The sequence below is a fragment of the Dendrobium catenatum genome, unplaced genomic scaffold (genome assembly GCF_001605985.2).
Source record: "Dendrobium catenatum unplaced genomic scaffold, ASM160598v2 fragScaff_scaffold_504, whole genome shotgun sequence".
In the NCBI taxonomy this organism is placed as follows: Eukaryota; Viridiplantae; Streptophyta; class Magnoliopsida; order Asparagales; family Orchidaceae; genus Dendrobium; species Dendrobium catenatum.
Genome location: NW_021318966.1, coordinates 13,719 through 26,172, shown reverse-complemented (window position 1 = coordinate 26,172; position 12,454 = coordinate 13,719).

Genomic DNA, 12,454 nt, shown 5'->3' with positions numbered 1-12,454 from the left:
TGGAAAAGGCCTTTAGGACAAGGCCCTTGGACTTAGGTTTTGAGTCTGGATTTTTGGATTTGGTCTGGATTTTGAGCTTGATTGATTAGATTTGAATTATCTAAATCCTTCATGATCATTTAAATGATCATAATTGATTGGATAGGATTGATGTTAGATCAAAGGTATGATATAGGCTGAAGTCTGGATTCTGAACTGGATTGAAGTCTGGATTTTGATTAAGGATTGGATTGAATTGAGATCAGGTTTGAATTAGTGTCAGGATTGATTTGAGGTCTGGATTGATCTGGGATCTGGATGGATCCTTAATGACCTCATACAAAAATGAAGTCAACATTAATCAGAGAAAAACTTTCACGAAAACAAAAATTTCAAAGAATAAACAAAACACAAAATAAAAATGAAAAACAAAAAAACAAAAACACAACACAAAAACACGAAAGGCTTTTAACCATTATCTCCCTCCTGGTCCGATGCTTCAGAAACCAGATCGGCCCATGCGATTTTTTTCCTTTCAACATTTCACCAGTTTAAATTTTACTTCGCCTTGTCCTTTTCTTTCGTAGGAAGAATTTTTAAATTAGGGCACTAATTTTTCATATGTCCAGGCTTCCTACATCGAAAGCAAATAACGTTAGAAAGAATATGAACATCCTTACCATTTTTACCTTTTTTCTACTTTTTCTTATGCTTTGGCGAGCTTTGTGATTTGCTTGACAAGTCATTGCATTCGTCACCAACTAAGCTATCTCTTTCTGTATCTTCAGCTTTTAGAACAATCGTTTCACCTGCATCCAAAAGTCTTTGACCCAAATCTTGCTCGTAGGCAATGAGTGAGCCAATCAAACTATCAATAGAATATTCATTCAAATCTTTTGATTCACAAATAGCAATTACTTTAACATTGAACTTATCCAGCAGACAACAAAGAATTTTGTTAACTTTTTCAAAATTTGAAAATTCTTTTCCTAAGGCATGCAATGATGTTACAATTTGAATGAACCTGGTATACATGTCTAAGATTGTTTCAAAAGGTTTCATGAAAAATGGTTCAAAATCATGCATTAACATATTCAACTTTGATTGCTTGATTTCACTAGTGCCTTCGTATATGGTGTGTAGTTTTTCCCAAACATCCTTACCAGTAGTGCACGTGGATACTAACATAAAATCTTCAGAATTTAAAGCACAGAAAAAGCAATTTAAAGATTTTGTATTTAGTTGTTCTTCCCTGTTTCATTGATTAAAAGGAATCTCAGTTTTAATTCCATTAACAATACGTGATGGTGATGAATAATCATTTAAAATCATATGCCACATATGAAAATCTATCAATTGCAAGAAAATAGACATGCGAGTTTTTCAAAAATCAAATGACATATTTTCAAATAAAGAAGGTCTGGTGATTGAATATCCTTCCCTAATATTATGATTTGAAAAATTAGCCATGGATCAAAATTCAAAAGCTTTTAAAAACTTATTTTTTGAAAATGGCTCTGATACCACTTGAAAGTGCTTAAATGACACTAGAAAGTGCTCTGATACTACTTGAAAGTTTGTTAGAGATATTAAGCATTATAGAACTGGCCCAAGGCTAAATAAAGAGAGTGGTGGATTGGTAAAAAAGAAACTTTAAGTAGAGTACAAACCAAAATCACCACAAATAAAATAAATGCGGAAGCAAATAATAATAAAGAACACACTAGTTTTATAGTGGTTCGGTCAAACCTTGACCTACGTCCACTCCTTGGAGGTACCCTCCAAGTATTGCACTAAAACAAGTGTCTCTCCTTTAGCCCCCACAGCTAGGCGGAGAAGCCCTTACAAAATCACTTCCATCTTCGCCGGTGCGGCGGAGTCGCCGGGTCCTTTGACACCAAGGTGAACTTCTTCTTTGGTGAACTTCCCTTGAGACAAGCCTTGAATCTAACGGTATTATGATGCAAGCCTGCCGGAGCAACCCTATAGAATCCCCTCCACACTCCCTTGAGTCCCCCCTCACAGGATCTTCTCCCTCTCAGACTTCACCCGTTCCTCACTCCCTTTTAAGCTCTCTCTTCAAGTCTTTCCCACAAGAACGAAGCTACAATGGCTGCCAAAGACACTTACAAAGTGCCTTATCATAGCTTAAATAGAAGAGCTAAAAACAAGCTCATTAATACAAGTTGCCGACATTATCGTCCATGATGATAGGCATATCGTCATGTACGATCAGTATAATTTAAGCCCAATCAGCCGGGATGATTTGAGATGATCAGAAGAAGTTTGTTCATATCGTCGAGGACGATAATATATTATCCTGGATGATCAGTACAAATTGTGGAATATCGTCCTCGACATCGCCCTAAAAAATAACTATCCGATGACCAATCGTCTAGCATATCAGCCAGGATGATTTTGCAATCATCCAGGCCAATTTGATCATGAAATCAAGTCATAATTGCTTTCCTTAAATTTTAGAGAAATTTTGAAAAAATTGTCCTGGATCGTCTTGGACGATATTTTATAGTCCTGGACGATCCACCTGGACGATGTCCAAAAATAGGTTATTTCTAAATAGATCTGACGGCATATTCTTTCTGAATTGAGCCTATCATCCTGGCCGATACAAAATCGTCCAGGACGATGTGGTTTGCATAATGACGGCTGCTTTAATGAGGATGCCCTAATTAGGGTTTCTGCTTTTAAACAGATCGTCCAGGCCGATATAAATATCATCCTGGATGATATTACCAAAAATATAAACTCTTAGGGAACTGTCAGAAATCTTCCAAGTTACAAAGCATCATGACCCACACCAAATACAATAGACTCAAGAAAGGAAAAAGGGTACAAACTGACTCAGACATAGTCTACCCAATCTTGAGCTGGTTCCAAATTGTAGTCCTATCGTGTGAACCTAAAATGTTAGTATATAAGGCAGTCATAGAGAAAAAAGAATGTTTGCTATCATCAAAATCATAAGCCATAGATCCGCAACATTAGTCAGTTATGTGATAAGGGCTCTAGTGTTAAATTTTTTTTCACACTATCTATATATTAAACCAAAATAGAAATGATGTACTACATGGAACTAGGGTAAATAATGTGTATATAATAGATTTGAATTACATTAAAGCTCATAATGCTTTTTGTTAAAAATTAATTTCTAATGAATCATGGTTATGGCATAAGAGGCTTTATCACTCTAGCATAAAAAACCTTAGAAAAATTATCCAAAAAGAACTTATTAGAGGTATACCAAAACAATACTTTACTAAGGATCACCTGTGTAATTTATGTCAACTAGGAAAATAGTTGAAGTCCTCCTTTCATTCCATTAAGGATCTTCCATTAATGATCTTAGAACTAGCAAATAATTAGAAATTATTTACATGGATCTTTTTTGACTTGTTAGCCACTGTAAGTTTAGGATGGAAGGTTTATGGATTTATGATTGTTGATGATTTTTTTAGTTTCACCTGGGTTAAATTTTTATTTCATAAAAGTGGATCATTTAAAGAATTTAGATATTTTTTGAATTAGATTCAGAGAAAAATAAGATGTGAAATTATTTTAATTCAAAGTGATCATGAAGGTGAAATAAAAAATGAAAAATTTAAGAAATTTTGTAAAAAAAAGGAATTGATCATAAATTTTTAGCACTTATGATCCCTCAGCAGAATGAGATAGTCGAAAGAAAAAACATAACATTAATTGAAGCCGCTCAAGCCATGTTGGTAGAATATTCACTTTCTAAATATTTTTGAGCTGAACCAATTAATACAGCTGAATTTATTCTCAATAGGGTGAACATTAGATCAAAATTGAATAAAACACCCTATGAGCTACTTAAGGGGAGAAAATCTAATTTGTCATATTTGCATATTTTTAGATGTAAGGTGTTCATTCATAATAATTGAAAATCTCCTTTAAAAAAATTTAATCCAAAATTTAATTAATTAATTTTCTTGGATACTCTAGTATTGGAAAATCATATATAGTGTTTAACAAAAGAACTTTGGTAGTTGAGAAGACCACACATGTTGTATTTAATGAATATGACATTTTAGAAGAGCCATGTTTGGAAGAGGATCATATAGAAAATAACTCCCAAGAAATTAAAAAGATAAATTTGGAAGAAAATGTAGAAAAAAAGAACCCTTTGCTTAGAGGATTGAAATTTTCTAAGAATCACCGTAAGGAAATTATTTTAGGTGAACCTAGTGATTGTGTTAGGACTAGGCATGGACTTAACAAAGAGGTAAACCATTCTTCCTTTATATCAAGGATTGAACCCACAAAGTTAATCAAGCACTTTCGGATGAATTTTAAATTTTTTCCATATAATAAGAGTTGAATCAATTGGTAAGGAATGAAGTTTGGGAATTAATTGAAAGGCCAAAGGATTAAAGTATAGTTTGAACTAAGTCGGTGTTCAAAAATAAAATGAATGATTCAGGAGTTGTGATTAGAAATAAGGCTAGATTAGTGGCTAAGGGGTATAATCAAATTGTAGACATTGATTTTGAAGAGACTTTTACTCCTATAGCAAGACTTGAAGCAATTAGGATTTTATTAGCATTTGTCTATTTTAAATTATTTAAATTGTTTCAAATGGATATTAAGAGTGCCTTTTTGAATGGAGAGATAAAAGAGGATGTTTATGTTGAGCAACCTCCAGGTTTTGAAAATTTTAAATTCCCTAATCATGTTTTTAAGTTGAAAAAGGATTTATATGGATTGAAATATGCACCTAGGGCTTGGTATGAGAGGTTAAGCACTTTCTTATTAGAGAGATATTTTATTAAAAGAAGTATGGATAACACTCTCTTTTATAAGAAATTAAGAGATGATATACTCATTGTTCAGATATATGTTGATGATATCATTTTTTAGTCTAGAAATAAAATTTTTTTTGATGATTTTTCAAAAATAATGAGTAATGAATTTGAGAAGAGTTTAATGAAGGATCTGAGTTATTTTATGGGTTTTAGTATTAAGCAAAATAAGAAGGGAACTTTTCTTAGTTAATCAAAGTATATTAAGGACATTCTTAAGAAATATGAAATGAATAATGCTAAACTAGTAACTACACCAATGAGTTCCTCAGTTAAGTTAGATAATGACCCAAAAGGGAAAATATATTAATCCAAAGAAATTTAGAGGTATAATTGGATCATTGCTTTATTTAACTGCTAGCAGACTTGATATAATATTTAGTATTTGTTTGTGTGCTAATCTGATAAAAAAGAATCACATTTGACAGTAATAAAAAGGATTTTAAGATATCTTTTGGGAACTCAAAACTTAGGAATTTGGTATCATAAGTATAGCTCTTCATTTGAAATTATTAGATATTATGATTCAAACTTTGTAGGTTGTAGGGTTGATCGAAAGAGTCATCTATAACTTATCAATTCATAAGAAATTCATTAGTTTCTTGGTCTAATAGGATTCAAAATTTTGTAGTCCTATCTACTGTAGAAGCTGAATACATTGCCTTAAGAAGTTTTATAGAAAAGTACTTTGGTTCAAATAATAATTAATTGATTCAATATTTATAATAGGCATAATTCCAATTTATTATGATAATATAAGTGCCATTTTCATTTCAAAGAATCTTATCAAACATTCTATAGCCAAACATATAGACATAAGGCATCACTTCATTAGAGATCATGTAACCAAAGGAGAAATTGAATTGAATCATGTTTCTACTAAAATCAACTTGCAAATATTTTTACAAAATCACTAGCCTTTGACACATATAGCACCTTAAGTACGAGGTTAGGTGTGATTTATCTTAATGCTTAAATAAAATTTTCTCCAAACATGATAAGTTCTTTATGTGTGTCTATTTTAGTTTTCTATTTCTATTTATTTATTTTTATTTATTTATGCGTGTTTATTTTTGTTTTGATTTTGATTTGTGAGTTTTTAGTTTGGAAGCATGTCACTTGTTGAAGGATGATGGATTTTGAGAAGTTTTATTTTGTTTTTTATGCTTTGTTTTCTAAGTGTTTTGTTCATATTGTATGAAATATTTTTATACTATATGAATTCTATAGTATGTCAATTTTTGGTTTTGGAGTTGAACATGCAAAATTTTAACTTTTCATAAAATTTTGTACTATACGGTGACATCATCATACTGTATGATATGTACATATTCGTCTGTACACATGGGGATGGTTTGTCAGTTAGAATCAGTTATCATTACTGATCGTACATATGAAATATACTTTCATCTGTACGATCTAGTTTTCAGTTTCTATGTTGGATGAACCTAACCACCTTTAAAATGATCTTTAATATTCTAATCATCTCGAACAAACACTTTTTAATATGTACGAACGTGTGGTTAAAACGTTTGTACGATAGGATGCCTCGTAAATGGCATTTTATGAAATTTTTTTTTTTGTTTCCATTCGTACGTACGAAAATAATTTCGTCCTGTATGATTTATTGATTGTATGTACAAACCAAATTTCATATTGTATGATAGGTCATTTTTCTTTAAATAGAAGGGTCGTTGAAGTCATTTTCATTTACTTCATATCCATTTCTAAATCCTCTAGATCCCTTGTCTTAGAAATGGCTAGCTCAAGTAAACATTCTCATGTTTCTAAGGGGTCCTCATCTAGGAGTGGTGGGGAAAATAACTTTCTTTCCAAGGATAATGAGGAAGCCTTTTTTAGGTAGGTTGCTGCCAAGATCACTCCCTCTAGACTCCTTATCCAAGATGGCATTCACTTTTCTATTATACCCCTTATTGCATCAACCTAATTCTCCTTCATTCTCACTTTGATATGTGCCTACCATAAATAGACCTTTCAATATTTCTTGGCAAACATGAGTTTTAATGAGGACCAAACTATGATAAGTTCTTTTGTTCAAAAATAACGAGTTGAAATCACCAGAAGACTTAGGGAATTTCCTTCATTTGAGAAATCATGGCACTCGAGCTCACACTTTGACTTCTAAATTTGACTATGAATGGACCAAAATTAATAAAACTCTTAGAGGAGTCTCTCAAGCATGCCATTTAGTAAGAGTCAACACTTTGCACCAAAATGTCCAGATCATCCAACATGTCGTAAGAACCTCAATTATTCCTAAGGCTAGTGATCATATAAATATGACTCCTCTCCTGTCCACTATGATATACCTGATTATACCCGAAAAACCCTTTGATGAGGCCCAACTCATCATATATTTCATTTATAATCTTTTTGAAATTAGGTTTCCTCTTCATAAGAGGAAAAAGAATGTTGTTCTAGGACACTTAATGGTGTACATCTTAAATAACAAGTACCATATACTTTATCCTGATCCTCCCACATAACTTCCTATCTTTTCACTAATGCTTCTTTCGGCCACTATTTGGGAGAGATCATAATTCAGAGAGTGATTACTCTAAATAAGAAGGGGGAGATCCTACACCTACACCTAGATTCGATCAACACTACTTTCAGGAGTTGGTCCAGCATTTTGATGGATTGGAGACTCACTTTGATCAACATTTTGATCAAATTAAGACTCATTTAAATTAGCAGGATATGAGATACTAGGAGGACATGGGGTGGATTCGTGGTTAGTTTGATATGGTAAATATAAATATAGCTATCATGAATAGTATTTTTCAGTGTTCGCCCAGCCACCTCCTCAAGACCAAGGCCCCCTTTAAGTTTTAGATGTACTTCTACCAGTCTTATTCTAGTGATGTTATGGTGTTTTCTATTTCATTTTTTTAGTGGTTATTTGATGTTGTTATGTTTTATGTGTTGATGTTTTATATTTTATTTTATATGATATCCATGCATTGAATGTATCTAATCCTTTTGATATCAATGAAAAATGTCATGTTTTGAAAACTTGCATTTGTTTCTTACTTTTTTAAAATGTTAGTATGCCTATACGAAAATCCTTTTGTAATTGATCTTGAATGTGATATAAATTAATTTGCATTAAAACATTAATTTTATTACAAAATCTAATTTTTTTAAAATTTTAAATTAAATTATAATTGGATTTAGATAAGGAGATCAATTTCTTATTCTTTTAGGTTAAAATAACTATAATATTATTATTGCAATATTGATATCATATTATTTTATTTCTTTTTTAATATGTTTATTTTTGTTATTAGAGAAGTTTGATTTTAGATTATTAATTTTGGAAATATTCAAAAAGAATAGAAAAAGAAATTCACAATGTGTGTAAAAATCTAAATATTATGCAATGGCTTGTAAAGTGAAAAGAGGCACAAAATTAACCCAAATAGAAAAGGATGCACAAAGTGTGCCACAAATATTTAAAAAAGATGTGCAATGTCACTAATTGAAATTTTATTATTATTATGTTCTTTCCACTATCATTTAATCTCTAATTAAAATTAATCTAACTCACAATTATATTTTATATTAAAATTGAAGTTAATTAATCCTCATTTCATCATTTTTGCAATGATTATTTTTTATTTAATTTGTCTAGCATGAATCATGACCTTGATTAACTTTTCTTTTCTTAGATGTTCTTTGATTTAAAATTTTGAATTTTTTTTAGTCTTTTGAAATTAATATTGTTATTGCAATTGGTTTAAAATAATTTTCAAGGTCATTTCTTTTGCTTTATCGTTTGACATAATTCATTTCAAATTCTACTTTCCTTTTTATTGTTGTCAAAGGGGGAGTAATAATATTGTTTATTTTTTATTTGTTGTTTGGTTGATGTTTTATTTTTGTTATTTGCCTTTTGATTACTTGTGTATTCTATTGCTTATATTCATGTCTTTTATTTTTGTTATTATTTTTTTATGTTTAAATTTTTTAATCTTCATAGGATTACCTATATTCAAATATGTTAATTCATTTATGGAGGGTTTAAATATTAACTCAAATAATAATTATTTTGCCATCATCAAACAGGGAGAGATTGTTGCAACTTAGTTTTCATAATTAAGATTTTCATATTATATGTGTTTTCGATGGTTCCAAATATTATTATTTTGATTACTGTTTCTCTTAACATTTATTCGATATATTTCTTTTATTGTTTATGAGTACTAACATTTAAGAAAAATCATACTCTAAATTATTGAAGACTTCAAATCAGATTAGATTATGGTTCCTTATAAATGGAGTATGTATTTTTTATTTTTATTGAATCTAAGAGAGTGTGATTGTAATTGAGTAACCATGCACACACACATTGGGGGAGTGTTAAAAATTCATAATTTTTAAACTAATCATACTATACAATTTTAATTCTTATGGAATGATTTGTTTAGTTATTTCCTCCAATAAGTAGTTATATGAACCAGATGAAGAAAATTTTCTAAGTACTATTTATACTATACGAAGAGACATTTGTATAGAAGACTTCCAGAGTATGAAATAGATACGCATAAGTTCGTCCTGACGATCATCAAAATTTTTCTTAAATAATCATACTTCACGAAGTACTCTTCATATAGGCGACGTCTAGATTATGGAAAGATTGAGTCACTTTTCATCCCGATGATCTTAAATTTTTTCTAAACTAATCATGCTGTACGAAGTGCCCTTCGTACAGATGACGTCTAGAGTACTAAAGAATAGGTCCATTTTCATCCCAATGGAGATCAATTTTTCCTGAACTATTTGTACTGTACAATCTCATGTTCGTATAGATGATGTCCACAGTACAAAATTATGGGGTATCTTTTTATCGCAACGAATCAAAATTTTTTTTGAACAGTTCATATAGTACGACATGAGTTCATACTATACAATCATTGTATATAAAAATGGTTTTTATATATTCATACGAGCAAATTTTAAAATGTTCGTATGTATGATTGTTGATCATATTGTATGATCATATACGCTCAAAATTGAAATTTTCAGTTTTCTAGACGGTTTTCATATCTTTCATATAAAGGGTCCTTAGAAACTGACTTGGACTTATCTATTCATCAAAATTTCTTAGAGAGCAAGTGATAGTGTGATTTGGGAGAGTGTTTGAGAGAGAGTTCTTGTAAGTGGAGTGTGAAAGGTTCACAAGGTTACTCAAATATAAGAATCTTTGCATCACTTCTCTTTCTTTCTTCTTTTTATTTGCTCGAGAGAAGATTTTTGGAGAAGATTCAGTACTCTGCTAACACTTGGAGGGTGTGAAAGGATGATGGTACTCTGCCACATCAGGGATTGGTGGAAGAGAGCAAAATCATAAAGGCTTCTCCACCTTGCTGTGGGGGCAAAAGGAGAGTCACTTTGATAATAGTGCAATACCTGAAGAGGGAGTCTTTAGGGAGTGAACATAGGTCTTATTGGCCGAACCACTATAAATCTTTGTGTTCTTTTTATTTTTCATCAATTTTAATTCTGTGGTTGAAAAATAAATTTTGAAAAGGAAAATCAAATTATTTTAAAATTATTAAATGGGTTTTCTAAAATTTACCAAGAGTTTTTAAAATTATCAATTCACCCCCCTCTTGGTTAGCCTTGGGACAATTGCATAGGTTTAACAACATATACTGACTTTTCAAAGATGACCACCGCCCCACCTTCATAAGTTCGTTATTGAGTGAGGATGAGTCTAGGGATCTTATTCAATTTCTTTCTTATTTTAGAGACTAGTTCACCTGGACATATAATGAAATGTTAATCTTATCCATTGAAGTCCATACACTTAGAATCCTGCATGATTTCATTCATGTCAAATAAGCTCCTCAATGCATGCACTTAGTGATAGAGTAGCAAGTCATTTCTAAAATCAAGAAATTATTCAAGGCAAGATTTATTTGAGTGGAATAATATCCCTCTTGGGTAACCAGCACCGTACCAGCTCAAAAGAAGAATGGTTAAGTCAAGATTTATATCTACTATAGATATCTGAATAAGGAGTATCATAAGGATGAATTTCCTTTACCCATACCTGAATTTATGGAGGATATTGGCTCTTTGAACATTATTTTCTTCTTTATGGATGGATTATTTTTTTACAATAAAATTAAGATGGTCCTACAAGATGAGAGAAACACTACATTTAGAACTCTTATAGGAATCTTATGCTATAATGTGATGCCATTTGGCCTTAAGAATATTGTTACAACCTACCAGTGGGCCATAACTCATATCTTTGACCACTTAAAACACAATCAAGTTGAGTGTTGTATTGATGATTGGTTATTAATAGAAAAGTTAAAAGAGGCTCACCTATTTGACTTAAGAGTTATTATTGAACGATTGTGCCGCTATGGACTCAAATTTGAATCCTTTGAAGTTTTCTTTCAGTGTCACTTCACAAAAATTTCTGCGCTTCATAGTAAGGCAACATGGAATTAAGATTAATCCTGTAAAAATTGAAGCCATCTTAAATATGCCACCTCCTAAGAGCTTTACTCAATTAAGGTCATTTTAAGGTCGGGTAGCATATATAAAGAGGTTTATTTCAAATATTTTTGGAAGATGTCAACCATTCTATGTCCAAACCAAAAATAACACTAAATTCATATGGGATAAGAAATGTCAAAATGCTTCTGATGATATCAAATAATACCTTTCCAATCTGCCATTTTTGGAAACCCATTTTACGGGAAAACTATTAATTCCTTACACTGCTACCCTCGATGAGTCACTCCGTGCTTTTTTAGCTCAAGTCAATAATGAGGGGAAAGAGAATACTCTCTATTACCTGAGCTGAAGACTTCTTCCTAAAGAAATATTCTACCCTTCAATCGAGAAGCATTGTCTTGCTTCAATTTTTACAGCCCAAAAAGTAAGACATTATATGCTCTCTCATCAAGTGAGTTTGATTTATAGATTCAATCCCTTATAATATCTATGACCATACTATATTGTCAAGATGTTTGGCACAATGGTCTATGATAGTGCTCAATTTGAAATCATTTTCATTCCCCTGCATGCTATGAAAGGAAATGCCATTATTGATTTCCTTACAATGTACCTATTGTTGGCTGATTCTCCTTTAAATGATGATTAAAATGACAAATAAATCATGAGTTTAAGAGAATCTCACAATCCTAATTGGGAATTATATTTTGATAGAGCAATGTCCTTTCAATGGGGAATAACTCAAAAATCTATAATCCTAAAAAAAGTCAGAATTGGCCTGATTTTTATAACCCTAGAGAAAGGAATAATGCATTTTTCCTAGCATTTATCAAAGCATTGTACAAATAATTAGGCCAAGTATGATGCTCTTATAATTAGCCTAAAACTTATAATCGTGATGGAGATTAAAGAGATTAAAATCACTGGTGATTCTCAACTAGTAATTAACCATATTGTAGGAACTTATAAGGTTTTAAATCCTAAACTTCTTAAAATATCACGAGTACACTAGTCACCTACTCAAACAGATTCTTGTTATAAATTTGTATAGAATTCTTTATGAAAGTAATTTTGTGGCAGATGCCTTAGCAAAGCTTACAAAGGAATTCACATGTTCAGAAAAGGACATCATCTCT